The sequence below is a fragment of the Protopterus annectens genome, chromosome 1.part2 (assembly GCF_019279795.1).
Source record: "Protopterus annectens isolate FY-2018-M chromosome 1.part2, PAN1.0, whole genome shotgun sequence".
Classification (NCBI taxonomy): Eukaryota; Metazoa; Chordata; order Ceratodontiformes; family Protopteridae; genus Protopterus; species Protopterus annectens.
The window spans coordinates 960,529,230-960,555,070 of record NC_056727.1 but is presented as its reverse complement, the minus strand read 5'-3'; positions in this window follow the sequence as shown (position 1 = coordinate 960,555,070).

Genomic DNA, 25,841 nt, shown 5'->3' with positions numbered 1-25,841 from the left:
ATAAGAACCCTCAACAAACCCACATAAAATGGTTTCAGCAAAACCTGCTCTAGCCCTGAAACCATATCCAATTTATAATGCTTAGTAAAGGTATGCACTGAAGACCAAGTAGCAGCTTTAAGGATGGAATTGGTGTCCAACCTCTTGAAGAAGGCACCAGAAGAGACAAAAGCCCTACTGGAGTGAGCTCTAATTGAAGCAGACAGAGATTTGCCATGAAAAGAATGACAAAAAGACATGGCCTTAGATGTCCAGGAGGAGATGGTTTGCTTAGAAACAGCAAAACCAAAGACCTGGAATGAAAGGAAACAAAAAGCTGATCAGACTTGTGAATAGTCATAGTTGTATCCAAATGGTACTTGAGCTGTCTGTGCAAATGCAGGGTGTGCAGGACGCTCTCAGTAGCAGACTGAGGAAAAGGGAAAAAGGAAGGGATTTGTACTGACTGATTCAAGGACAGCTCATTGACTATCTTGGGCATAAAAGAAGGATTAGTATGAAGGGACACCCTATCTCTGTGAAAAAACAACAAAAAAAAGGATGCATGGCCATAAGGACCTGGAGGTTAGAAACTCTCCAAGCAGAAGTAAGAGCCAGCAACAAAACAGTCTTCCAGGTAAAATGTTGAAAAGAAGTAGAATCTGTAGGCTCAAAAGGAGCCTGAGTCATTTTTTCAAAAAACAAAATTAAAGTCCCAAGGAGGAGGAATAGGCTTTCTTGGAGGCCTAATATGTTGGACGCGTTTAAGAAATTGCTTGACCTAACAACAAGAAGTCAAAGGAGGATTCAAGAGCAGACAAGCAGAAATGGCTGACAAATGGGCTTTCACAGAAGAATATGCCAAGCCAGACTGGAGCAACTCACACAAATAAGAGAGGACCAGAGGGACCACCACTGAAAAACAGTCCTGGTTACGAGCGTGGCACCAGACCAAAAATTTCTTCCATTTGGACATATAAGATTTCCCTGAGCACATTCTCAGAAAAGAGGTACCTGAAAGGGATCAAAATCTTATCACCCACAATGTCAGTTACAGAGTGGACAAGTGAGGATGGATGAGATATCTCATGTCCTGTGTGAGGAGATCCAATCAGTAAGGTAACTTGTGATGATTACCCCTGGCCAGATGCATTAAGAGGGGGAACGTGTTGTCTCAGCCAAAAGGGAGTCACTAGCAAGATTTTTTTGGGGAGCACAGATGAATCTTCTGCAGGTCTCTTGGAAGTAGAGGAAGAGTAAGGAAAGCATAAAAAAACCTTCTCTTCCAAGGAAAGGCATCTGTCTTCCAGGCCAGATGGCATGGCCCTCTGTAACAGAAGAGGGGAAGCTGCCTGTTCAGAGAGGAGGCAAAAAAACTACCCGAGGTATACCCCACTGATGGACAATATCCAGAAACATATCTCTGTGAAGCATCCATTTGTAACCCTGTATTTTGACCCTCCTCAGAGAGTCTGCCACTAGTTTATGCTCTGAAGGAATGTATACTGCCTGAAGAATTAACTGATAACTGACAGCCACTTCCTAAGCCTGAAACACCATCCTGCATAAGAGGTAAGATTTTGTGCCCCCCCCCCCCCGGCTTGTTGGCATACCACATCACTGTAGTGTTGTCTGTGTACAACTTCGAGGAGACCAGAGAGAATCCACATGTTTTGCATCCTTTGAGTTGCTGTATGGGCATAAGGTGAGGGGGGCCTTTAGATTTGATTTGTGATGAATGAGAGGGTGAGTGTGAATCCCTCAAAGGGTCTGTTGTGCTGTATGTCCTAAACCTCAGGACAAAACTTAGAGAGCTCATGGGCTTGGCCCAGGAGAACCTGGCAGGAGCCCAACAGCAGAAAAAGATCTGGTATGACAGGAATGCTCAAGCCTGTGAGTATGCTGTGGGACAGCAGGTGATGGCTCTTATTCCTGTCAGACACAATAAGCTGCAGGCAGCTTGGGAGGGACCCTTCAAAGTGGTAAGGAAAGTCAGTGAGGTTATCTACATGGTAGAACTGCTAGGCAGGGGCCCAAATTGTATTATGTTAACATGATGAAACCTTGCTATGAGAGGGAGGCCCTGTGCTAAGTATTTGCAGTGGATAGCAGGAGGAGTATGATGGGTATCTGTTGACTTATCTCCTCAGTGAGGCTCGGGCTGACACATCAGTGGAAGGTGTATCAATGTCCCAGTGACTATCCCCTAAGCAGGTTCGAGAAATCCGAGCAGTGTTACAAGAGTTTGGAGGGCCATGTTCACTGGGAAACCTGGGTGCACCCACCTGGTGCAGCATCATGTGGATACAGGACTCCAAAGGCTTATTAAGCATGCCCCTTACAGGGTGCCTGAGTGAGTCAGACAACCTCTGAGGGAGGAGATACAGGAAATGTTGGAAATGGGGTTAATACATGAGTCCAGCAGTCCCTGAGCCTCCCCAGTAGTGCTGGTACCAAAGAAGGATTGGCAGCACCGGGTTCTGTGTGGAATACAGGAAACTAAGTAGTCACACAGATTCAGATACTTATCCCATGCCAAGGACAGATGAAGCCTTAGATCAGCTGGGTGGGGTTAAGTATCTAACCACTAATGATCTGACCAAGGGCTACTGGCAGGTGCCTTTGACTCCTCTGACTAGAGAGAGGTCAGCCTTTGTGACTCCTTTCAGATTATATGAGTTCACAAAGATGCCCTTTCAGATGAAAAATGCCACAGTGACATTCCAGAGGCTAATAGATCATATCCTAGCAGGAGCAGGAGATTATGCCCTTGCTTACCTGGATGATATTACCATTTACAGCCATTCATGGCATGAGCATCTTCAGCATGTCAGGGAGGTCCCGGGCAGGCTGCAAAGGGCAGGGTTGACCATTAAGCCCAGTAAGTGTCAGGTGGGTATGGCAGAGGTCTTCTACCTGGGACATAGACAGTGGGGAGTGGTAAGATCAGGCCAGAACTTGGAAGACATCCAGACATGGCCTTCCCCTATTATCAAAAAACAAGTGATGCATTATTGGGGACAGTGGGGTACCATAGAAAGTTTGTTCCCAATTATAGAACAATAGCCACTCCCCTCACAGACCTGATGAGGAAAAAGGCCAGATAAGGTAGTGTAGACCCCAGCCTGCAAGCAGGCATTCCAAAAGCTTAAAGGGACTTTGGGAGGACCTCTTGTGTTAACCAGTCCCTGTTACAGGAAATAATTTGTTGTGCAGGTGGATGCTTCGAACCATGGGGTGGGGACTGTAGTCAGGCATGTTTCCTCAGAGGGAGATGAACATCCAGTGGTATAGCTCAGCCATAGACTCCAACCTAGGGAGGAATGTTATATAGCAGTAGAAAAAGAATGTCTAGCCATAGTATGGGCACTGCAGAAACTTCAACCCTGTCTGTATGGAAGGAAATTCACTGTAGCTACAGACCACAATCCCTTAACATGGCTACATTGAGCCAGCCAGCTAAATGACAAGTTACTAAGGTGCAACCTAGAGTTGCAGGCATATGATATGACAATACAGCACCGTAGCGGGGTCAGCAATGCCAATGCAAATGGGCTCTCAAGATAGGGTATGAGATAATGTATTCCCAGATAGGCTCATTCCTCTCAAGCGGCACTTGAAAAACTAGCTTGAGTCTTCAAAGGGGGAGAGATGTGATGACAGGAGATACTGCCAGCTATGCCAGGAGAAGTAGGCCAGTGGATGTGTAACTTATGCTAGCACAGCTAGCTGGAATTTAGTAAAGAATTATATATTTGGATATCAAACTGATTTGTACAGCTGATTGTGTTGAAAATGTATATGCAAAGTTGCTTGTGTTAAAAATGTATCAACAGTATGCCCTGCTGAAAAGCAAAGAAATGTACATGCATTACTGTAACTGTTTAAAGGTGTATGTTTTAACAGAGGATACTGGAAGAGGAGAAGTTAAGCTCAGTCCCAGCTAACACCGGAAAATAGCTGAAATTAAATTAAGCCGTAAAGATTGTATCTTATAATTCTAATTGCAGCCAGAGATGAAATGTCTGTGAGAAGCCTGGCTTAGTAGCTGTCCAGAAAGAGTAAAAGTGTTAGCATTGTTTTATGACTTCCAGGAGCTTCAGCAGATCTTAACAAAGCTCTATGTGTGTATGTGTATTATTGACACATAGGTGCTAAATCCTGACAGCTTCTAGCCAAAGGGAATAGTGTGGGAACCAGAAGTTAGATGATCAGATGTCATGTCATTCTGCAAGCTATCCTAGAAATAATATTTAGATATTATATTGAGAAGTCTTTCAATCAGACTGGGCAGTTTGTTTCTTTGAACCTGATATAGAAGGATCCCTCGCCTACTTCATCTTGCCTTGCTCTAGTAAGTGACGATGGATAGTATTATCTAAATCAGGAAAATATAATGAGATTAGTTAAGTACTGTTTTTCTGCAACTATGTGAATCTTTCCAGCTGTATTATTTTTAGTATTTCCTGTGGTTGAAACTCTGGTGTGTACTGTAAATAGATATTTAGCATTTTCTTGTTCTTTTTTACTTATTATTAAATATATTTAAACTTTTCATTGTGGCTGGTCCTTTTAGAAAATATTTAAGCTTTGAGGGTATTTGCATATATTTATTTGGTGATAACTGTGGCCACTCCTGAAAGCCTGGCTGTTTGGTCAACATTGCCATTTGTACTAATATTAACTTCACTCACTATAATTAGATACCCTTTTAAGAGCTTTATAGTAACTAACTGGTGGCAGTGAATCTATCTTATAGTCTGGGCAAAGTTGGTAGAGTGGGTAATCTGTCCCAGCCTTTCCCAGATGTGTGTGTGTGTGTGTGTGTGTGTGTGTGTGTGTGTGTGTGTGTGTGTGTGTGTGTGTGTGTGTGTGTGTGTGAAATTAAATCTCAAAGAGTGCGTGTGTGTCAATTGCTTGGGGCAGGGACACAAAGCACTGGTTTCACAGAGAGGGTACTGGAGGACTTGGCTTGGACACTCGGCTGAGGTCTCAACCCTTAGCTGTAGTGATGGGGAGTCTTACTGGTGACCTGGAGGGAGACAGATATAAAGAAATCCAGATCCCGGGCTTACTGTGTTCCCTGTGTGCTCTTAAAGGAAATTGTGCTTAATGCAGAGAGGTCTGTATCTGGAAATACTGAGTGTATCCATTTGTATTCCCAATGAATGTCCCTCTCCAGTGTCAGTGGTGAGGATTCAGGCTCCTTGATTACTAGCTCAGATTGGGGACATCACAGAAGTCATCTGTGAAGAATAGGAAGATCCCTCACCAGACAAGGAATCCTCATCCAAGGAATTTGGTTTCCTAAACCATTTAGAAGGGGTAGAGGTTCAAGGAGGAGCAGGTACGGAAACCCCTTGAGGAGGCTTTAGGGCCAATAAGCAAAGAGCAAGCCCTGAGTATACTCATGTCATTCCCTTTGATAATCCATAGGACAGACAGAAACAAGCTTCATTTTTGTTGCCTTTTCTTAGAAGGGACATCAACCCTAACAAATACTGGAGGTTCTGAGAATTAGTGAGATTCGAGAAAAGAACCTGGAACTTCCTCCCTGAACAACATCTGTAGAATCCCTCTAGGAACCTCCGCGACAATCAATTGCAGTTCCCCTCAACATCCAGATCAGATGCCTGCAAAGCCTCAGAGGACATGCAAAAAGATGGATCCATGCTGGCCTCCTAGCAGAGGAATCCACTGTAAACACTGAATGACCTACAGAACCATTACCTGCTTGTAGAGAGATGTCCAGTGGAGGCTGGACAGCTGAAGAATCCAGCCAAGGCTTCTTGGCCTTCTTCTTTCCAAGTGGGAGTATCTCTGGGTTAAAGGATTCTGCCATGGTTCCCTGGGCTAACTGTCAAAGCCATTGGTTTGCAAGATAAATGGCCAGGGAAGACAAACAGCTTCTGACTGTCTTAGGCATAAATGCCTTATAGATACTACAAGAGGTATGGTTGTGGGAAGCCCCCAAACAAAAAATGCAAAGTTCATGGCATTCCTTATGGGCAGTCTTCCTCCCACACTGACATTTCCCCCTCTTGAATGACATGAATTCTAGGTAGTGATATAAAATACAAGACCAAGAAAGTAAAATAAAAATAACCCCAATGGGGCACTTAACTGGTGTTGCTAAATATTCAGTACAGCAACAAAGTGGTCAAACCAACTGGCAAAAATGGCATTCAATCTGGTGGCAAAAGAAGTTCTAGGTAGTTGTGTCCATATGTCCTTTTTATGTCCTACGTTCTGTGCAGGGAGCATAAATGTGGCATATGGTACAAACAAGATCTCTTTTAAGCTTATTTATACTGGCTGAGAGACTGGCTGCCCAGGGCAGGACATCCCTTCTGTACTGAATACTGCAACAGTCATATAGAAGGACATCAAAGAAACTTTTTCTTGGCTCTTTTGTATATGAACTTCTGCAATAAGATACATTTCCTTTTCTAGCAAGTTGTTTCACAATCAGAACCTTAAATTACCAAATTACCAGCTTTGACCCCCGCCCCCCAACTCCACAATATGCACCATTCATAACATTTGTATTGCATGGACCAGCATCCCTCATAACAAATTGCATTGCACTGACCATCCTTTCTCTGTAATGGGATCTGGGCTTTGGGACTGTTTCTTAGTCTAAAATATCCTCACTATTTTCCTCAGTTCTACAAAAATCTAAAAAAAAAAAAAATTAAACATAAAGATAGCTGTTTGTGCTTTCCACAAAGGGAATTACTTGAATCATTGCTTTGTCATTCCATATCACAGTTGCTCTCCCACCATCTACTCAAAGTAACATTAATATAGATGTGTTTCTTGTCTGCCCTGCCTCCTATGTAAATATGTAATATTTATTTATTATTTATTTTATATTTGTTGACCGGGTTTGTCTGACTGGGCTACAAATGCCCATTTTCAGTGGAGGCCCGAGGAGAAAAGCTACAACAGAAAATAGAAATTTTACATATTGAATACATATAGAAATACATTCATCAATACCACACAATGTTAAGTTGTCATTCTTGCCTTCATTCTTGCTGGATGGGTTCGGAGCCGATCCTCGGCTCCGACTCAGCCTATACTATAGCTCGAGAGCTATTTTTACTGGCTCGAGGCAGCCCTATATCCCACAATACCATGCGCTAACTCCCCAGATCTCGTTTGCCGCTTCGCTGCGAGGTTGCCTTTTTGACCGACTCAGGTCAGTAAAAGGAATTTTTCAACAAAGTTTCTATTTTTTGAGGTAGTTTATTAGGTTATTTTCCCTACTTTTGTTCCCTATCAATATTATTACTTAATAGTGTTTGTTTCGTAAGCCCTACCCACCCCTGTAGTTAACTTTTATAATCAGGCCTACAGGCTTTAGTTTTTTCTGTTTACTCACCCCTGTGTGTGTGTGTGTGTGTGTGTGTGTGTGTGTGTTGTTGTTCTAGTCAGCCCCCTCATCTCCCCCTTGTGTGTAAGTGAGTGAGTGTGTGTGCTGATTGAGTGACTGTCTTTAGGGCAATGTCCAAAGACGTTAAGGTCTCGGGATTCAAGAAGTGTGACTCGTGCTGTCAGAAAATGTCTCTGACAGACGGTCACACTTCTTGTGTCTATTGCTTGGGGCGTTTACACCTGCAGGACTCTTGTTCCATTTGTCACGGATTTAGTTCAAGAGTCCTGCAGGAAAGGCGTAACAAGCTCATTCTAAGGGGCTTGTTAAAGCCTGATGACTCCCCGTCCAAGTCTGGCTCGGGGAAGTCATCAAAAACCGCCAAACCCTCGGCTCCAGTTTCTGAGCCGAGGGCTGGTGTTGTCGAGACGGCTCCGACCTCAGTTCCAGCTGGCTCTGAGGTGAGCAAAGTGGGTTCCGCTTCGAAACCATTATCGGAGCCGACCCCAGCACGCAAGCGCTCTAGGTCCCCTTCTTTAGAGTCCGTCAGATCGGCTCCGAGGTCCCCCCTCCTATCGGAGTGGAGTCATAGGACTCATTCATCGAGGTCTTCCAGGCTCTCCGATCACGACATCAAGAGGGTGGTCAATAGACTCATAAAATCTCAGGCGCTGGCCCAAATGCTTCAGAGCCCATCTCACCAGACTGTGGCTCCTTCGATACAGTTATCCATTCCTCCTTCGACTCACCTCTCGAGTTCGGAGCCGGAGTTCGTCGGAACCGTGACCTTGCCCACGTCGGAGCCAATACCTCCTCCTTTGGCTCCTGTGTTGTTGGCTCCGACCTCTTTATTGGTTCCGTCCGTGGAGAGGTGCGAGCGCCGGGACTCCATTGTCGGCACCGAGGGGGCGAGTGGCATCGGACCCTTGTCCGACCCCGCTCTCCCTCTCGGAGCTTCGGCTCTGGTTAGTTCGGCCCTGACATCATTCTCGGAGCCTTCTCTATCAGTTCCGGGGGTGGTTCCGGCCTCTTCGGAGCTGGGGCTACCTTTGGTGTCTGATAGGGGAGCCTTCGAGGTGATGAGGAGTGTGCTGGACCCAGTGTCCACTCCAAGGTTAAGTTCTACGGCTCCTCCCTCTGTAGTGCCTGTTACAGTCTCTGGCCACCCTCCTATACCCGACAGCAGAGATCCAAAGCATAGGGTACCCACTTTGGGTGTCTCCTCCTCATCCGAGGGCTCCCCTGAAGTTTCAGGGGAACCCCCTAGGAAAAGAAAGTGCAAGAGGAAGCACATAGACTCCCCCGAGTCTGTCACGTCGGACACCGACTTGGATGAGTCAGAGGGTTCCCCCAGATCCCCCTCTGAGGATGTCTCCTTTTCAGACATCCTGGAGATCAGACAGAGGGGAAATTGGTCCACTCTCAAACCTTCCAAGGACGAGTCGGTTTACCTTGACGCCTTTGGATCTCGCCCTTCCACCTCCTGGGTGTCTCCCCCTTTCGACCCACTAATGGAGGTAGTGGCTAGAAAGGCGTGGGCAGCTCCTGATTCAATGGAACCTATCCCTAGGAGGCCTTCTAAATTTATTTCTGCACCAGATGACAAATCATTTCTCACCAAAGGTGTTTCAGTTGATGCTATGGTGGTAGCAGCAGCCACTAGCTGATCCTTCTGTACCTGTTCATCCTCCTAACAAAGAGTCCAGGACCATGGACAGGTACGGCAAGCGGACCTTTGCTTCAGCGACATTTTCTATGCGATCGCTGAACTATTTATGTCATTTCACCCGCCTTCAGAGAGAGACTTACTCACAGAGCTGGGTGAAACGGTACAGGATCCTTCTGCTGCGGGGTTTAAGGACAAAATAAACTCTCAGCTGGCTACCCTGAACTCCATTGTTAACTCCTCCATGCGGCTAATCTCTTATGCAGCCGATGGAGCAAGTAGGGCCGCTGGCACAGGCGTTACGTTGAGACGTCACGCTTGGATGCGACTCTGTAACTTTGCCGACCCCTTCAAGGCGTCCTTCACCAACACCCCCTTTGACGGTTCAGAATTGTTCGGGCCTCAGGTGAAGAATACCCTCACCAGATGCAAGCAAGATGGTAAGACTCTCTCTGCCATGGGAGTCCATTTTTCCACGCCTTCTAGACCTTATCCTAAGGGACAGAGGGGTGGAAAGATGTGGTTCCGCAAACCACAGGGAGTCACGCCTGCCGCACGTGGTGAATTTCCCCCTAGAGGCAGAGGGGGGAATAATAACAGACGCCGCCCCAGGGGCAGAGGGGGTCCACAGAACCAGGGTTCCAGGGAATCTTTCCCTGACCAACCCTTTCAGCATCCCTGAGAAGTTGCCCGACTGTCTGCCTTCGGAGGCAGTCGGGGGAAGATTATCTCTGTACCTGGAAGCCTGGCAATCCATCTCCCAAGACACATGGGTACAGAAGATCATATCCGAGGGTTACAAAATTCCTTTCATTTTCCCTCCGGTACAACCGCTAAAACCCCTACTAGACGTAACACCCGCACAAAGGGGTCAGGCTCAGCTAGAAATAAAAAAGCTGTTAAACAAAAGAGTCATCCAGGCAGTCCCAGCAGATCAGCTAGGATCCGGAATCTACTCCAGATTCCTTTTGGTACCAAAAAAGACAGGAGATTGGAGACCCATTTTGGACCTCAGCAGGTTAAACAACTATATTAAATACAAAATTTCGGATGGTAACACTGCAGTCCATTCTACCCTTTTTGGGCAGAGACAACTGGATGTGCTCGTTAGACCTCCAGGATGCGTACTACCACATAAAAATACACAGGCGCTCCAGGAGGTTTCTCCGCTTCCGGCTGGGAGTCAGTCATTTTCAATTCAGGGCCCTGCCCTTTGGTCTCACCACAGCCCCCCGGGTGTTCACCAAATGTTTGGCAGTGGTCACGGCTCACCTGAGACCAAAAGGATTCCAGGTGTTTCCATACTTAGACGACTGGCTCATTTCCGCTACCACCAAACAGGATCTCGTAATGGCTAGGGATTATACTATCCAACTTTGCAACAGCCTGGGTATTTCTATAAATTTTGCAAAGTCCTCCTTGTCACCTTGTCAATGTATAAACTTTATAGGTGCCGTATTAAACACCACAGAAAATATCTGCAACATTACCACCTCAGAGAGTGACAGACATAAGGCGGAATGTTCAGCTTCTGTTTCAGCCCAGCAGAGTCCAAGTCGAGCTAGTATTGAAAGTGTTGGGCCTCATGGTGGCGGCGATTCTTCTACTTCCATTAGCCCGCTTCCACATGAGACTCCTTCAGTGGATGCTGTTTTCTCAGTGATCCTTTCAACAGCTGCCAATGACCCACAACATTTTGATAACACCATCTTGCAAGAAACATCTCTCCTGGTGGATGGTTTCCCCTCAGCTTTTTTCAGGGCAGACCCTTTGTTCTCCCCCCTCCAGTTGCCACTGTCACAACGGATGCCTCCCTGATCGGGTGGGGGGGGCATTATCAGGGCAGGACGGTCCAGGGCACTTGGCAACAGTCAGAATGCCACCTGCACATAAATGTCCTGGAGATGAGGGCGGTGCTTTTGACGTTGCAGGCCCTTCAGAGCTCTCTTCCCACGGGGACTATAGCAATTCAAACGGACAATATGTCTGTGGTGTGGTACATAAACAAGCAGGGCGGAACAAGGTCCTACCCCCTCTGTCGAGAAGCACTCAGACTTTGGCAATGGGCGATTTCATCTCAACGGTTTCTGATAGCAACACACATCCCCGGGAAGTCCAACGTCATAGCAGACAGATTGAGCAGAACTATCCTCATGCCTCACGAATGGTCTCTAAATCAAGTGGTAGTAGACGGAATTTTTCGGAAGTGGGGCCAGCCTTGCTGCGACCTTTTCGCAACTCCGCAAAACAGCAAGTGCCTCGACTTCTTCACACTTTTTCCTCTACCAGGCCAGCCCCTCAGAGACGCTCTTGTTCACGTTTGGCCCCGGGGTCTTCTTTATGCCTTTCCTCCCTTTCCATTGATCCCGCAACTAATTCAGAAAGCAACCGCATTGAGATCCAAAATGATCTTCATTGCCCCGTTTTGGCCTCGACAAGTTTGGTTCCCGTTCCTGCACAAATACCTACTGGAACAGCCTTGGCATCTGGAACCCCTTCCGGATCTGTTGACCCACCTCACGGGCAAGCTGCATCAGTCTCTACATTCCATCAACCTCACAGCTTGGTTGCTCCACTTCCAGCCATAGCCAGGCTTCCCCTTATTTCTCCTCCTGTTCGTGATATCATTCTGGCTTCCCATAAGTCCAATACTAGGAAGACTTATGCGAGTAAATGGAAGCTTTTTTCACACTGGGTACAAACTAGATCCTTAGATCCTTTCCATGCACCCATTCATGAGGTTCTAGACTTTCTGGCGGAGCTTTTTCATTTGGGGTCATCATCGGCCACTATCAGGGTACAATTAGCGGCCATTGCTAATTTTCATGTTGGACTCTCAGAAGCAAATATTATGTCCCACAAACTCTGTAAAGCCTTTCTCAAGGGCATCTTGTTGCTCAGACCTCCAGTCAAAGATCCACCCCCACAATGGGATTTGAATTTAGTTCTAACCTCACTAATTCTACCCCCTTTTGAACCGGCAGCTTCTTGCTCCCTCAAACTTCTTTCTTGGAAAATGCTGTTTTTAGTAGCTATAACATCTGCCAGAAGGGTATCGGAACTTCAAGCCTTGTCTGTCCGTCCTCCCTATTTGGTTTTTCATAAAGATAGGGTTACTCTCAGAACAAACCCTTCCTTCCTACCAAAAGTGTTATCGGAAGCAAATCTAAACCACTCCATTGATTTGCCCGTCTTTTTCCCAGACTATACCAACAGGGCTGAACAAAAATTACATTCATTAGATGTTCATCGCCAATTACGGTATTACCTAGACAGGACAAAACAATTCAGAAAGTCAGACCAGCTCTTCCTCTCTTATGCTGCAGGCAAGAAAGGGCTTCCAGTATCGAAAGTTACTCTTTCCAGATGGCTGACATCTATTATTACCTTGATCTATGAGTTGAGACACAGGCAACTACCCTCTAGGCCTAAAGCTCATTCAACCAGGGCACTATCAACTTCAACGGCTTTTCAAGCAAGGTTACCACTAGATGCCATTTGTGCAGCAGCTACATGGGCGTCCAAACATACCTTTATTTCCCATTACAAGCTTGATCTAGCCTCCAGAAATAGAGCTGATTTTGGTTCCACTGTACTCAGGAGTCTGTTCCATTGAGCCACCCAGGACTAAGATGCTAGGGATGCTGTCCCATCCAGCAAGAATGAAGGCGAGAATGACAACTTAACATTAAGAAGTTATGTCTTACCATAACGTTCCATGTTAGTTGTCTTCTTCTCGCCTTCTTTCTTGCGTCCCTCCCTCCTGCCCCCTAGCCTGGAAAGACTCGAGGTTCTGAGTCCTTCCATTTCTGGAGATACAATATGTTGCGTCTTTCCTGGTATCCTTAGTGTTACTAGCAGGTAATCTGTACTCATAAAAGAGGATTATAATATTATTATTATAATATTACTTTTTATCCTATGTCTTAGCTTCCAAATGAGATATGAGGAGTTAGTGCATGGTATTGTGGGATATAGGGCTGCCTCGAGCCAGTAAAAATAGCTCTCGAGCTATAGTATAGGCCGAGTCGGAGCCGAGGATCGGCTCCGAACCCATCCAGCAAGAAAGAAGGCGAGAAGAAGACAACTAACATGGAACGTTATGGTAAGACATAACTTCTTATTACTGCATTACAGTGCCACACATTACATTCATCAGTACCACACATTATTGCATTACAGTGTTGTACATTAAACTGTGACAAGTGAAATACATATAGAAATACATTCATCAGAGGGATACATTCATAATTTCATATTGTATACATAATAGTGCAATAGTTACATATATGAAATATTTTACTAGTTATGTTTGTACAGTGATGTACCAAGAGGAGAAGATAAAGTAGTAAGTTTGTTTATTGAAGGTAAGGAAGAGAGAAGAGAAGTAGAAGGTTATAGGGGAGTGTTTACAGGGGGATGATTACATTGACAAGTCCATTTTTCATGAAGGTATTTTTTGTAGCAGTTTTGAATTGATTGGGATGTTCAAGGGATCTTATATCTAGTGGTAGGCTATTCCAGGCCATTTTGGTCCTTGGTTTGTAGATTTTTAGTAGGCCTTGTTCAGAACTGCAGAGTAATCTAGTGGGTAGGTAATGAGAGATTAGAGATGAGATAGTTGGACAGAAAGAGGGTTTGTAGAGAATGGAATGAATAATCTGAAACTGATTATACTGAAGCAGGTTAGGTAATTTTAGCCAATTTAGTTCTTTTAGTGAGAGACAGTGATGGGACTTGTAAGAATTTTGGGCAGCAAATCTGGCAATCCTGTTATAAATTGTTTCTAACTTTTTTAATAGTCCAGTGTTGAGGCTGGTGAGAATTAGGGAGCTGTAAAGTAAAGTGGGTAAGAGGTAGGCATTTGAAAGGATTAGTTTTGCTGTTTTGGCATGATATTTTTTACAAAAAGTATGTTATTAAGTACTTTTGGTTCATTGATGACCTGATTTTTTTTTTGTGACTGGGGTGAAGTATTTGTTGATGAGTTTCTGAATGATTTGCAGGAGAATGGGTTTGGTATCAAATTTGATGGTTTACAATGGGGGAATTATGTGGTGTTTTTGGTTGTGGAGTTAGAGAGTGCACCCGATAATGGTATAATAACTACATATTTCCAGATTATGTAATGAACAAGTGTAAATGGAGGAAATAAGTAGGACCTGTAATATATTTTGTCAGAGAGGTTATGATTCACATATTCTAGAGAAAGCATTAAACATCCCGCGGTAGTGGTGCTGTGGTAGCGTTGTTGCCTCACAGCAAGACGTTCGATTCTCAGCTAGAGCGTCTTCTGTGTGGTGACATGCGTGAATGGATGTACCTTCATTGAAGGTTGTGAGTCAGGGCTAGTAACTCGGCACGTAAAAATCCACTACCAAACATTAGCGGACCAGAGTTCCGCTTTGGCGACCCCTAACCAGGATAAGCCGAAAGACACAGCAGCAGCAGCAGGGAAAGCATTAAACAGGTTATGGGGTAATACTCGAGATCTTAATAAAGATAAAATCATAAGATTTAATGAAGGAATGAGCTTTAATATAAATTTGAGTGGAGAAAGGAAGCAAATATATTTTGTCACTACTTATAATAACAGAAAACATTTTTGAAGGAGTTTTAGCCTATTGGCCTTATCTGAGAAAGGATAAAACTTTAAGTAGTCTTTTACCTGCTAAACCATCTTTGTCTTTAAGGGGGGACAGAATATTAAGGACATGATTCTCCATAGTCAGTTTATGTCCCTGGATATGCAAAGAATGTTGAAGCCTAGCGTGTTGGGTACTATGCCTTGTAGAAGCTGTTCTATATGTAAATGTATAGTAAGAACATTTGAAAAAATTAGTTAATTTCGAGCCTAGGGAAGCTAATACAGAAGAGGTTATTTATGTCTTAAGATGCCCCTGTAATTTATTTTACATAGGGGAGACTAAAAGATCTTTTAAAATTAAGATGCAGGAACATCTTAGAGATGTAAACAATAAAAAGGTTGAAAGTCCAGTAGCTACACATTTTATATTACATCATAGGAGGGATGTTAATTTATTAAGTGGTAGTATTTTGGAAAAAGTAGTGGGTTTTTGATAGTTTTGAAATTAAGAAAAGATTATTATATAAAGAAACTGTTCTTATTTTAAAATATGATACTTTGATGCCAAATGGCTTGAATGCAGTGTGTAATTGGAAGGTATTTTTACAAGGTAATTAATGCATTACATTCATTGGATGTTTTTTTAATTGTTAATTGAAGTGTTAATGAGGATGTATATTTAACTAAGTGTGACTTTTTGTTTTTTAATCTCTGTGAAGCCTTTTAAGCCGAGGTGCTAAGATCTGAATAAAGCTGCTTGGGTCACTGTTCTTTTGCTGTATTTTAGTTTTTAGTTATATGCACAGTTGTGTTAATGTAATAATCTGATGTCTGTTTTGTGTGATTCAACCTCTCTGTTGTCAAATTTGACCTCTGTACCTGTTTACACAGCTGTGGATCTGATACTGCTACTCCTCCCTACAAATAATCCCCTTCTTTCTACTAAAGTACATCATATCTCATTTGCTGCCTGATCTTTCAAACATGTTTCAGAGGATTCTGAGTTTGTCTAGGATAACTGACATTTTTTCTTTTACACACAATGTTGCTACTTCCCTGCCCTTTTTTCTAGTTAGTGCAAACCGATTTCTAGCATTAAAGTAGGATTTATGTGATAGCTGATATTTATAGTGTTTTCAAAGCATGCTGTGTTTCTGTGTGTATTTTTTTCTTGCTTAGGTAGATCAGATATCTATTTAGATAGTTAGATAAGCAGTATTTCATAGCAGTTTTTTTAAACAAGAATAGTTGTGACTTCTTTACAGTAGTCTTTTCGTAGTAGTTTTTGTGAAGGAGAGTGTTATATTCTTAACATAAGTAACATTCTGGTATTATTGTTGTTGTTTTCCTCTAATGTCTGACTAGATTCAATGTTTTAAAGGAAAACTCCACATTAGAACTAAAAAATCTATTTTTGTTTTCTGAACTATTTTAGCACTTCAAAATCATTCTGACTACTGCTTAATCGAATTTTAATATTTTCTGCAAAATGGCTGCCAATGGGGCTTAACATGTCAATGTGATCCTGTGTTTCTTCAAGCCTTTCTCTTTCCCATAATTCATTTCAAGTCTGCTTTATATCAGTCAGGCTACACAGGAAGTAGTGGTGTATTCCCATGCTACTGACACATAATGGAATTAGTGTCAGTCACTGTCATCTTGTATACCTTCTGTAACAGGACTTCTGAATGTCCCTCATTTGTGCATGTCTCAGAGCTTACTTTATAGTATACCAAGGAGTTACACAGTTGCCACCAAAAAAATTAGTCAAACTGCAGGCCTTTGTTCAAAGTATCTTTTTGTAGTCCAAGATGAATTGACAGCCCCCCCCCCCCCCCACACACACACACACACACACACATTGGTAAATTTGTTGCTACTTTACAAGAATTGAAAGAACAAACATTTTCTGACTTTTCTCTTAATGCTAAGGTTGAATTATAAGGTTACTTAATTTCCAAGTGCCTGCTTAAAAGAGCACCACATATAGTGTTTGATGCTGAACACTGTATGTAGCTATGTAAAAGTTACTCCATCCCCTGTTGGTTCAGTTTTTGGTCTGTGCTTAGGCAGCGTTCTGTCTAGGCAGTTAATAATGTGGTTTCTGTATAGTTACAGCTTTCATGTTAGTTTCTTCAAAGTATGCAACATGCAAAGTAGAAAAAGTAGCAACAAGAATTTCAGTGGCTTAAATGGGAAGAACTAAAACTCACAACTGAGTCATACTCTCCATATGTAGAAATATATTTTTTTTCAAAATTACATTCCTTCAGAGAAGCAAATATTATTTAATGAAAAGCTTCTTTGCAAGAATTGTTAAAATGTTGAGGTGTAGTATTCTGAGTCTAAATTGCTGGTAGATTAAAAATGTTTTGTTTTATACATTGCAACCATAGGCATAACGAGAAAGTGACACAGCATATTGATGAATTGAAAAGATGTGTTATAAACTGTAAATGTGTTCAAGCTTTGATGAATAATTCAGTCAGTCTAGTAAGTGAATTCAGTAGTGAAGTTTGTCAGAGAAACCAACTTTCTGTATTGAATTTAATGTTTTCAATACATCAAGACTTTGTTGAACATACAGGCTGCAGACAGATATGCAGCAGTTAAGGGAACATGATGTACAGTTTGGTGCTGTACACGTGTTTGTGTAGTTATACTAAAGGGAATTAAAGTATCAAACTTTTCAGATCTAGAATAACAAAAATTACAGCTTTGAAAGTATTTAAAACTGTATTAATATAGTTTGATTGTGTAGGAGAATAGATGCAAAAGATAAAAAGTTTTACTCTCTCTGTAACAGTAAAACTCGTGCTTTGAAAGTGTGTACTTAAAATGTAATAAATGTCATGGCTGAGGGAAAAATGGGGGTATTAAATGAGTATTTAGTAAATTACATATGTAATACAAGACTTTTTTTTGCTTAAACATTTTATTAAAGTTTTTTAAGTGATTTTTAACAAGAATTGCATAGAACAAGTGTAAGATTTCAGTTGTGAAGAAAGTGAAAAAAATTATGTTTGCAGTAATGAATTCCAACTTGTTGCTCCTAGACAGTACATTGGTCCTAGGCAAGTTGTAGAGACCTTCTGTGCATACCTCTAAGTTGTGATTCTGAGAAAAGTAAAAAAAAAAAAAAACAATGACCACACTGTCTCTAGCCAACACACAAGCTTTCACGGAGGTTCTCAATAAAAATCTGCCCAAACAGCAAAGACCTCCGAGGCAAAAACACAAGCAAACATCTCACTCAAACACAATCCCTATGACACATAGCCCACATAAACAGTGTGCCACTCAACCTAAGCCCCTACAGCAAAACAGTCTACCCAATACACTAATCATTGGTGACTCTATAGTAAGGCACACTGACGTCCCACTCACTAGGCTAAATAAGGAGAAAGTTATGATCATCTGCCTGTCAGGTGCCAGGATCCGCCACATAACACATGCACTTGGGACTTTCCACAACAAGTACATTTATGACTCGGTCATTGTCCATTTTGGTGTGAACGACCTAAGATGTACCTCCCTGGACTACATGAAAAGAGACATTAAAGAGCTCTTGGATCTTGTAGCCCAGGCAGGTATGACCCCAGCCCTGAGTAGCATACTACCATCGCCTAGAATTATACCACAGTACAAGCAGAAAATGACTGACTTCAAAAATTGGCTAAGTTTCTGGTGTCATTCAAAGGGGATCCAATATCTCTGCCTGGGATGACATGATCGACAGACCTTGATGCTTTACCAGAGATGGCCTGCATCTGTCACCCCTGGGATTCCGGATACTGGCAAAGGCTCTTGCCACCCCTATAGTGCCTTTTTTAGGCAATGCCCTGAAGACAAAATTACCACCATAACAACTGCAAACAAACGCAACCTGAGGGTAATGCTACTCAATGCTAGAAGTCTAAATTTCAAAATGCATTCGCTTGAGTCACTCCTAAAACTGGAGGACATCGACCTCTCTGCAATAACTGAGACCTGATTCAAAGCTTTTGAGAGCACCCTAACGCTACCAGGCTACACAGCATATCACACCTTCTGACCCCCAAACCTTGACCAAAGTCCCAAAGGAGGTGTGGACTGAAGCCCCAAAGGAGGTGGCATATCCATCTCCATAAAGGACATGCACTCCTCCAGACTGGTTGACCAATATAATGCACCAGAGATACTTCAGGTACAACTAACACTGGATAAAACGGCAGTCCAGATAGTAGCCTGCTATAGATCCCCCACCATGTCCCAAGACTCCCATTCCACTTTCCTGAACACTCTAGAAAGCATTAGGGTACAACCTAATAACCTTATACTGGGGGACTTTAACTACCCCTCCATTAGCTGGGAAAATTACTCCTACTCTAACTCCTTTGCCCAACGATTTCTGGAATTCATTAACTCCAACACCTTGGACCAACTCATTCTCACCCCCACCAGAGGCAGAAACATTCTCGATCTGGTCATCACTGACATGGGGGACCACTGCTCTACACCAGTGATCAACTCCTCCCTGGTCAAATCTGACCATAAGTTGATCACAGTTGATATCCAAATTCCACCCGCACCCCCCACGAAGGAAACCACAATCAAAAACTTTTCTAAAGCCAATTTTGTGCTTCTAAAGACATAAGTGTCAAACTTCACATCACCCACGCAAACAGGGAAAGGGTGTATGGCAGCAGAATCATACACCAAGGTGCTGTATGAACATTTGCACAAGTGCATGGATCAAGCCATCCCTAACAGAATCAAGGTCATGTCCTCCAAAAAGAGGAAGTCTATCTGGTGGTTCCCTGCCATTAACAAACTCTACAACAGAAGAAAAAAACTGTTGCAGAAAAGGGCTAAGTCCCAGGGCTGGAAAAATTCCCTTGTAAGTCTCAGCAAAACACTGAGATCCCTTATTAAAGCCTCCAAAGCTAGTTATGAAAACAAAATTGCAACAGATGCTAAAGATAACCACAAGGCATTCTTTAGTTACATCAAGAACCTGCATAACAATACACAATGGCACCACTTATATAGAACCAACAGATATTGCCAACATCTTGGCAGACAAGTTTAGTGCAAACTTTACCCCCCCACCTCCAAAAGGGCCCATCCCAATACCCGAGGAATATCAAATCTTTCATATCACGGCTGCTCAGGTAGAAGCTGCACTATCCAAAGCCAAAAATACAGCCTCCATGGGACCTGATAACATACTTGGCTGCATGCTGCATGAGTTACAAAGGGAACTGGCACCTCACCTGAGTGCCCTGTTCAGCCACAGCCTTACTTCAGGCTTTGTCCCCACCGAATGGTGCACCACTACAGTCATTCCTCTCCACAAAGGGGGAGTGACTACTGACCTAGGAAACTACCGCCCCATCAGCCTAACAAGTCTGATCTGTAAGGCCATGGAGTGCATCATTATGGACCTCATAAACAAGGATATAGGAAACCTCCAAACCCTGGATCCCTCATGGTTTGGGTTTGTAAAGGGCAGATCATGTCTGCTCAACCTGATAGACTTCTTCGAATCTGTCACCAGAGCAGTCAGTGAAGGCAAGGCAGTCCATACAGTCTACCTTGATCTGGCCAAGTCCTTTGACACTATCCCCCACTCAGGGATTATTGACAGACTAACCAACCTAAGCATCAACCCCTACATCATATAAGATAGGTATCCAACTGGCTCATGGACAGAACCCATACGGTGAAAGTAGCAGACTTCAAATCCAACTACCAGGCAGTCACAAGTGGCGTCCCACAAGGATCGGTCCTTGGTCCTCTTCTGTTTGGTATATACTTCTCTGAAGTTCAGGCCAAAACCAAAGGACTCTGGTTAACCAAATTTGCTGATGACTGCAAACTAGGAGCCATTATTGACTCTCAAGCTGACAGTGACATCCTACAAAAAGGCCTCACTGACTCCAACGACTGATGCCGGAACCATGGTCTTAAGCTCAATACCAAAAAGTGCATAGTCATCCCCTTTGGGAAAAACACGATACCCATGAACTACCACATTTACGGTAGCCCTCTCAACTCCCAAGATGTGATAAGAGATCTAGGGACACAAGTGGATAGCAACCATGTGGCCACTGTAGTTAAAAAATCCTTCTATGTGACACACCTCATTACAAAGGGTTTCTCATCCAGGAAGAAGGAGGTCATAATCCCTCTCTACTCATCCCTCATTAGACCCATTATAGAGTACAATGTCCCATTTGGCATGTACCTCACTAGACACCTGCAGCAATTGGAGAGGCCACAGAAATTCCTCAAAAAGACGATCCTAGAACTCAAACACTTGCCCTACACAGACAGACTCAAAAATATTGCTTACTCAGAGGCGATCTCTGCTTGGCATACAAAGCCATGTCAGTCCCAGTGTTACTAGACATGCTTCATCTGAAAATGACTCAATCCACCCGCACCACATGGTCCAAGGACTCAACCTCATCACCACAATAAACAGAACCTGCTGGAGGGACAGGTTCCTAACCCAGAGACTACCAATACTCTGGAATAAACTCCCCATTCATGTCAAACAGAGCACCTTACTGGCTCTCTTCAAGAGAAATCTTGATGAATGGATGGGTAACAGGAAATTCACCCCAGAGATCATTTTAACAGCCTTGCTTGATAGGGGTACAGGGAAATAATGTCTGGCAACAGGATGTCTGGGTATGTCCTTGAGCTAGGCTTGTGCTGGCTCCAGGGCCATTAGCCTAGTACTCACCTATGAACCTATAATGATCTTCTGTAAACACCCCTGAAGTTTGACTGTAAAGAAAATTAAATAAATAATGACAACAGTATCCCTAGCCTCTACACAACCTATAGTAATCTTTGTACTCCCACTTACTTTGCAAACAGTAGCAGAGTTATTTTTCAAAAATTCATTGTTCAGTGCTGCACTTCTCAGTTGCTTCTCCTCTTCATTCTCTGTATTCTTTTGTTGAGGAATTAAAGCAAACACTGCTACCAGCTACCAGCAGCATCCCCAGGCACACATGCAGGTACAGGGATTCCACACTCACTGCAATGAAAAATTAATCTTAGCTGTATCAACAGCTGCACTTCCATAATAATGCCTATACCTCTCAACTGTCCCCAATTTTGCAAAATGTCTTTGATTGTCTCATATATTTTCTCTATACTTCATAAAATGTTTGATTTTCTGGTAAATTACTTAGGATTACAGTTATTCATAATACCAGACAATAAGAATGTCATACTTGTTATTGTTAAGGAATGTATTTTGATTCAAAACCTGTTATTCTATTAACTTTGTAAGTTAATTAGAGTAATATTTTAAATTCATTCCTAATTTTTGCTGACAAGGATACCACTATCACATCTGCTTTTCCAAAACCTGACCCCAAGGGAAGTGCAGCTGTTCCAGCCTCTTCTCTTTCTCTTTCTTGGATAGTGTTTGATATTCCCAGTTATGAGGAGTTCAGCACTTTGATCTCAAGTATGCGACCAGCAACATGTAGACTGAATCCATTTCCATCTAGGCTAGTGATGGCCAGCCTTGATAATCTTGGACCACTGATCTACTAGATCCAAGTTTTGTCACTGAAAGATCTTTTTCCCCCTTTGGGTTTAAAAGATGCTAAGAAAACATCCCTGGACCCTAATATTTTTATAATTACTGCCCAATCTCTAACCTTCCCTTTTTGGTGAAGGTTATTGAGAAGGTTGTCTTTAAACAACTTGACGGTCATTTTACATTAGTGGACTCAGGGACATCTTTCAGTCAGGATTTGGCACTCCCTTGTGAGGGCTGTCAGTACTGTTGTACTGGCTAGAGACTAATCGCACTATTCAATGTCAGATCTCCTGGATCATTCAATTGCATGTGATATCATGGACCATGGCATTTTGATACAGCACTTACAAACCTATTGTAGACTAGTATATCTGCTATATGGTTCTAGAGTAGTTTAATTCCTATCTGTCTGACTGTTTCCTAAAGGTCTGCACAGCAATCAGTTACTCTTCCATATACTCTTTGATATGTGGAGTACTGCAATGGTCTGTGGTAAGCCCATTATTGTTCATGGCATACACGCTTCATATAGAAGAGTTATTAAGAGACAAAGGTTTAGCATACCATAGTTATACTGATGACACACAAATCTAACTCTGTCTTTCTACAGGATGATATGACAAGTGTGTATTCCTTGGCTAATGACCTGAAAGACATGCACTCTTTGCTTACCCAAAATTAGCTGAAGCTTAACACCTTCAAAACTGAGGCCTTGATGGTTTATGCAACTTTGAGACATTCTTTACCCCCCTTCCCAAATTTCATCATATATAGTGGTGATATGCTTGAATTCAGGGTGGTTGTGGTGGTGCAGCTGTTAGAGTTGTCACCTCACAGCAAGAGGTTCTTCAGTTTGATTCTCAGCTGGGGTGCCTTCTGTGCAGAGTCTGCATTTCCTTCCCGCGGTCGCATGGGTTTCCTCCAGGTGCTCCAGTTTCCTCCCACGTTCCAAAGACATGCAGTAGGTGGATTGGACACTCTAAATTGGCCATGTGTGCCAGTGAGTGGTACGGATGAACTGCCGGGGCATGGCTAGCTATCTGGCGGTGTAAACCTTGGCTCGAGATGATTGTCACTGTTGAAAGTGACATCCCGACCCCATGTGCAAAATAGGAAAAAGGGGTGGAGGATGAATAGATGCTTGAATTCATTTATAAGATATGGTTCTTAGCTGAGGTTTTGGATTCAAATCTAACACTCCAGAATGCTGTGTCAGTTGTTGAAATCTTTATGTTTTCATCTGTGAAACATCTCTTGGATTAAGCATTTACTGTCTCAGGCTAGTCTCTTAGTTGTGGTTTATGTCTTGGTCAGTTCAAGGCTAGACTACTGCAAAGTCTTGTACCTGGGACTTCCTAACATTAAACTTGACCACTGGGACTGCACATTACTAGCACAGAATACCTGTTCTGTGTAGCCTCCATTGGCTCACATTTGGTACAGAATTATCTATAAAATATTAATGTTAGTGACCCAAGTCTCTCACATATGAAGGAGCTAGTAGTGCTCGACTGCCATACTCAGATCTTGCGCTCAGTCTCCCTGGAGCTGCTGGTTGTTTCTCAGGTGGATTTTGAAATTTCAGGATTCCATTCCTTTTAGTATAAAACTCCCCACCTTTGGAATCTGCTGCCACAGTGGGTTTGGTAGTGCCCATCATTGGCTGACTTCTGGAGATGCTTAAAACATATCTCTTTGAATTGGCCTTTGATGGGGTGGGATGACTATACTTGTTGCAGTATTTATTTACTCTTATACTTGTTAGATCTATTTTATTGGTTATTGCATGTTTGTTACCAGTGTATAGTGGAACAGTGTGAGTTGATGTTAAGGTGTTTTAGTTTAAAACTCCTAAATAAAACTGAATTGAATCTCATAGTCATGCAAGACCCTCAGGCATAAGAAGGTGACAATCCTCAGTAAAGAAATATTGTTGCACAACATTAATATAATTTTATGTGTACATTCCAACAAGGGTAACAAAATATTATGTGCCATACATTATTAATTGTTGGAAGATAGTATTGTGGTACAGGCATTATGGTATCATGTGGGTATTGAGACCCTTATAATTATACAGGAATTGTAATATCATGTGTCCTAATAACATTGCCTGTATGTGTACATGACACACGTATGTGCGATTGCAAGGCACACGTCTGTGATGTGTAACATGCAGACTGTTGACTACATACATCCGTGTACACAGATGTTACAGTTCTGTATCTATAATTACTGCGTTGAGTTGCTCAAGCCTAGAGTGCCAGTTGAAATGCAATATGTAGTTTACTTATCACAATATCAGACATGTCAAATACACCATGAGGAAATCTAAGTGGACTTGCAGGCCACATGTTTAAGTCTTTCCTAAAGTAGCACTGCTTTACAGATGTATTTTATGTTCTATGCATCAACATGCATACACTTAGTATACATGATATCTCATATTCAGGTAAGTCAAGATGTATAGTTGTATTATACATGTAAATACATGTGTACAGCCTTTGCATAATGTCTGTGTGTTAATGCATGATTATAGAACTCTGATTTGTTTGCCAAGCTGTTGTGAAAGCGCATCATATAAACATGGGATATTCCACTGGCAGTAAGCTAGGTGATGTAATTTGTACACAGATATAGTAGCATGATGTTATGTTATACAACAAAGTTCATGGTTACAGTATTCATGTGAGCACTGAGTTACAGTTGTAATAGTATGTTGGTATCAGTATGATGACATTATTATTTTAAGGGTTTATATGGCAGTTATCAGTATGGTGCCTGCTTCACATGGTATAATATTTTGTTTTAGAAACTTTATCATTGGCCACACATTTTTCCTTTGTTCCATTATTCTAGATGAATAGTCATTATCAAATCTTATCAGGCTCTGTTTATATTTTAGAGGTGCCTTCCTCCAAGCAGATCTTAAAATCAGGTCCTTGTCCAAGTATGAAAGAAATTTGATAATTATTGACCTAGGAGGAGAGTTTGAGTTAGTGGCAGGTTTCCCAAGAGCTCTGTGTGCCCTTTCAATGCCAAAGGAAAGTCCTTCTTTTAAATTTAAAAAGTCAGGGATCCAGCTTGATAAAAAGGAAATAATATCCTCACCTTCTGTGTTTTCAGGTAATCCAAAAATCCTGATGTTATTTCTCCTCTCCCTATTTTCCAAGTCATCTACTGTATTAAACAAGTGTTTTGTTTAAGAAGCAGTTCTTTCTGTGAATCATTTAGAGAAACCTCTATTCCTGTTATCCTTGTCTGGTGTTGTAGCATTTCCTTGAGGGTGTCAGCCTGTTTTTGACTGCTTGTTTTAAGATTTTCCATGTTCTCTTTAAAATCATCCATCTTCGAAGACAACTCCTGCAGGGTAGATGCCATCTGTTGTAGTTCCTTCTTTAAGGCAGCATCCTGGTGAGAATTCATTGAGTTGCTCATTTTAACAAGTGAGTATATCTCCAAGCTTTTTGACAGGAAATTATTTGTAAAACTTCACCAAAGCTTCTAATTATGTAAATTAGTCCTTTATCTATAAGATTTTATACTTTGAAAAAAAAAGAATATTTTTTCCTGTCTTATTTAACTAGTTATATGGAGCTCTAAAATACTGCTGCTTTCAGTTAGCCATTCAGGCTCTGCCCCCTGTTGGTGTAATATTGTGCTGGAGAATAATGACATACAA